Source organism: Engraulis encrasicolus, chromosome 6 (assembly GCF_034702125.1).
Source record: "Engraulis encrasicolus isolate BLACKSEA-1 chromosome 6, IST_EnEncr_1.0, whole genome shotgun sequence".
Lineage (NCBI taxonomy): Eukaryota > Metazoa > Chordata > Actinopteri > Clupeiformes > Engraulidae > Engraulis > Engraulis encrasicolus.
In genome coordinates, this window is record NC_085862.1 from 32,563,435 (window position 1) to 32,568,434 (window position 5,000).

A 5,000-nucleotide genomic window follows, 5' to 3' on the forward strand; every position below is an offset into this window, starting at 1 on the left:
ACGGATGAAAACTTTCACCTCCCCTTGCTTGAGTTATGAATAGCTTGAATGTCCAAGCGATTTTTTTGTCCAATGGGATTTGCCATTCTTCACCCTAAAATTGATTAGAATGCTGGAAATTCAAAACCTTCTGGGGAAAGGCCCCCAGTCCCCCAACCACGTAAGAAGTCCTCCTTTCTGGTGTTAAGGCCATGGTCAACCTAACGCAAACATATACATATATAATCATAATAATAATTCAAATAATAATAGTTTTAATAATAATAATAATAATAATAATGAACTGATTTCCACTACTATTGTTATTATTATATGAGTTGACTGGTAAAAGCGGCGAGTGACTGGTAGATTTTGAAATCTACCTGTCACAGTGACTTGTGGGGAAAAAACTCAAGTTCCACCCCTGACACACACACACACACACACACACACACACACACACACACACACACACACACACACACACACACACACACACACACACACACACACACACACACACACACACACACACACACACACACACACACACACACACACACACACACACACACACACACACACACACACACACAAACCTTGTCCCAAGCCCCGCTCAGTTGAGAGGCGGTGGGCTTGAGCCATTTTTACTCGGGTATGCTCACATGCTGCTGCCCAGTTGGGCAACAACACGCTTCTGAAGGTCAACAGTCGAGCACTGGCTTCCTGTGTCTACACGGAAAGCACACACACTCACACACACACACACACACACACACACACACACACACACACACACACACACACACACACACACACACACACACACACACACACACACACACACACACACACATATTGGGGTATTGCTGCATGTTAGGCATGTTTGGCTCCGAGGTGAGTGTCACCTCACTTTAGTGTGTGTGCGCGTGTGTGTGTGCGCGCGTGTGTCTGTGTATGTGTGTTTTTTTGCTTGTGACAGTGTGTGTGTATTTGTCTATTTATAATCATATGATCATGATGAAGTAAGAGCCTCTTGCCCTCCCATTCCACTCGTGTGTGTGTGTGTGTGTGTGTGTGTGTGTGTGTGTGTGTGTGTGTGTGTGTGTGTGTGTGTGTGTGTGCGTGTGTGTGTGTGTGTGTGTGTGTGTGTGTGTGTGTGTGTGTGTGTGTGTGTGTGTGTGAACACTGAGCCATACTCAGTAGTAGGCCTACTCTTATCTTGTGAGGGTTTGTTGTTCTCATATGCCTGTGAGACCTGCAGGCAATCCTCCATCCCATGTCTGCTTACCAGGCTGGCCTGCCTCTCAGCAGAGGCCGCCCGCCGCCTCTCTCCTCCCTGACTCACTGTCCCTGGGGTATGCCTGACTGGATCCAAGTAGCCTAATGTGGATTCCAATATGCTGACTTCCGTCCTCCCTTGCTCACTTACCTGCTGGTGACCTCATGATGACGACACCGATGACAGAAAATGAATTCAATATCTTGCAAAAGCACGATTCTAGTGTCATTTCCTCATTTGCAATCGGGATGGTGAATGAAGAAGTCCCCCAAAAGTTGTGGCTAGGCTGACTGCAGAGGAACCTTTTTGGTTGCTCCACGGGGGCGGGGCGTCAGCAACATGCGAGGCCACAAGCACAAGTGGATGACAGAAGTCTGTCTGCATATTGGAGTGCAGTGCACCCCTAGACAAGTGGCTTCTTTGCACAGGTCGCATGGATGGTAAATAGTTTTGCATGAGGCAAGCCCGGCCTTCATGTTGGATGAGTCAGCCTCACTGAGAAGCACAGAGATGAGGAGTGGTGAAGTCATCTCTCGCCATCTCTCTCTCTCTCTCTCTCTCTCTCTCTCTCTCTCTCTCTCTCTCTCTCTCTCTCTCTCTCTCTCTCTCTCTCTCTCTCTCTCTCTCTCTCTGCCCTACCACCTTTCTCTTCCTCAGTGTCCATCTCTCTCTCTCTCTCTCTCTCTCTCTCTCTGCCCTACCACCTTTCTCTTCCTCAGTGTCCATCTCTCTCTCTCTCTCTCTCTCTCTCTCTCTCTCTCTCTCTCGCTCTCTCTCGCTCTCTCTCTCTCTCTGCCATGCCACCTTTCTCTTCCTCGTCTCTGTCTGTCTCTCTCTCTCGTTCTCTCTCTTTCTCTCTCTTTCTCCTTACCCGTTTCTCTTCCTTAATTTGTATCTCTCACTGTCTTTTCTCTCCCTCTCCCACCATGTATCTCGCTATCTGTCGTCTGCCTCTTCCTCTTCCTCTCCCTCTCCCTTTCTCTTGACTGCTCTCCCTCTCCTGCTGGAGACCCCATGCTACCAGCCTCATGTCGAGCTTGAGCAAAACATGTTTGGCATCCCGTCCTCCCTCCCCCCCGAGACTCCTGTCACCCTCCACATTGGGGACCTTGAAGAAGCCTGCTCAGCAGAGACATGTGACTAATTACACGGTACAACCTGCAGCTACAACTCTCCTCATACGAACTGGCTTCGGAAGATCAGAAGAGTTTAGTTGTCGCACTGAGCAACAGGACGTCATTTTATTGACCCACAAATAAAATGTTTTGAGTATGATGAGAGGTTGAGTGAGAATCTTCACAGACTTGGGGTACACTTTATTTTAATGGTTCAGTAGATCTACCAGATTAGCTACAGTGTGATAACCAGTGTAACAATATTTAATACCATGTACCAATTTTGTACTTTCATCTAGGGTTATGGTTGGTAGTACATGGTATTACACTGGTATTACATGGTATTAAATACTGTTACACTGGTTATTAGTAATTACACTGTCCCTAATGTGGTAGATCCACTGTAATGAATCATTAAAATAAAGTGTTACCCAGACTTGTTTGGGGCTCTGTCTCCCCCATCCGTAGCGTCTGTCCTATTCTGGCTATCAACCCTGCCTGTGCACTTCGCCTTTATTATCTTCTGTCCTATAGTGCTAGCCTGGAATGGAAAGACTTCCAACGACATGGTTGACTCCTGTGGAATGTTTAAACCAAATCATTGGCCGAACAGAGCGAGTGTTTATGACTGATGATGTCGAATTGTGTAGCACATAGGCAGTAAGCTTACTGTATGGCCAGCCTCACAGCATTCATCTCAGCCCAATATTATCTGTGTTTACCCAGAAGTCCTCCTTCCTCCCTCATTAGTGTCTACACCTGCAAGATGAAAATGATTTGCAGGGTTGGGCAGTACGGGGGTTAGTCTGGTCCTGACCATCCCATAATACTACCATTTCATTTCATATTCATGGTCTGGAGGTTGTTTGATCTGACGCGATTGCAGGAAGTAGGAAGGACATTTTCGGGAAAATCAGGATAAGTTGTTGAACAAACATGTCTGACGTCTATCTTTGGCGATGTAGGACCGTTTAACAGACATGTCTGACAGAACATCCTACCGTAGGATAAAATTACGTAGGACCGTTTGTCAGAACACTGACCAAATCCTGCCGCTCAACATCGCTCCACAGAAAACCGGTACCAGACATAGTGCGGAGTCAACAAGTCTATTGGTGGAAGGACGTAGGATGGTGCGCGAGGCTGTACGGGGCTAGCTTGGCAAACGACCCAGGTGAAAAAGTGGTTCAATTTAGTACAATAAAAGCACGACTGAAGTGTACTTAGCATGTTAAAAGCGCACTCACACTTTTTGTGCTAAGAAAAAGTATGTTTACAATATGCTTATTTAAAGTGTACTTAAAATTAGATGTAATTAAGTTTCAAAGTTTCAAAGAAAGTACACTTTGCGAACCATACATAAAGTGCACTTAGAAGATGTTTGGCTAAAGTGTATTTAGAGGAATATACTAATAGTGTTCTAATAGTGAACTTACTAAAAGTGTATTTTTTAATAACATATTGCAATTGCACCTTTTTTTAATGCACTTTGATTATACTTCACCCAAGTGACTTCGAAGTGTGATTTTCTATAGTGCGCTTTAAAGTAAATCACTTTAACATATTGGAAGTATACTTTTTCTAAGTGCACCATGATTATGCTTCATCCAAATATATTCAAAGTGTGCTTACACAAAGTGCATTTACCCATCATGCATCATCATGCATGTACCATCATGCAATGCACTTCTTGGAGCTAAATTTCTCAAACAGAAATCCATTTACCTCTAAGGAATATCTTTGGTTTGCATGAAAATATTACTCATTGTTATATTCTGCATTTATTGTAGGAGTTTTAACATTTTAAAGTGGTACACAAAAAAGGCCATGTTCCCACCGTCATTATGATGGTCACGTATATGTTCTGGTATATATAGACTCACACTTCCCATGATATTATGGTGAGAGGTAAGTTGGAACTAGTTGTTCAAACAAAGAATCAAGGGTCACCATTCATGATCAATTCAAATGATCAACTACAGGGAGGTGGAACAAGAATGAAATAAAGTGAAATGTGTATCTGAAATCTCTGTAACAATGCAATGATTGTAAATATCAGTCGTGCTAGGCATGCATACTGTATCACTACTGTGACATGTGGCTGTGTGTAATGTACAAGCTCTGAGAGCCAGCATGGATTGTAGTATTACATTTATATTATTCGTTGTACTTGGGAGTGTACTGTAAATATACTTCAAGCATACCTGTTATATATTTACAATACTTAATATGATATACTTTTTACATACTTAAAATGTTCCAATGTAGTCCAAAGAAGCATGAAGTTAATATACTTTTATTGTACTTCTAGTAACAATAAAATGTTATAGAAGTGTACTCAAGCACACTATTAATGCCATACGAATGCATGACAAGCGTGTTTGGAGCATACTTTCAAAAGTATGCTTGTAGTGCACTTAAAGTTGTCCAAAAGCGGTGCCAATTTAGCATCCTCAGTGTGCTGCAAGTGTGCTGAAGTACTGCTTTAGTAGTGCTTCAGCGCACTAATAGTGCAATGAAGCGCACTTTAAATCGCCGAAAATAGTACACTTTGTACTAAGTACAGTCAAAAAAAAGTACACTTTAAGTATATGGGTTTTTCACCTGGGGAGCTATGATGCGGC

At 43.3% G+C, this 5,000-nt stretch overlaps 1 protein-coding gene across 1 annotated transcript in view; it reads left to right on the forward strand.

Annotated features, from left to right (window-relative positions):
* Nucleotides 1–5,000, forward strand: part of slain2 (SLAIN motif family, member 2) — a 49,926-nt gene that overhangs the window by 6,576 nt on the left and 38,350 nt on the right. The window lies entirely within an intron of this gene.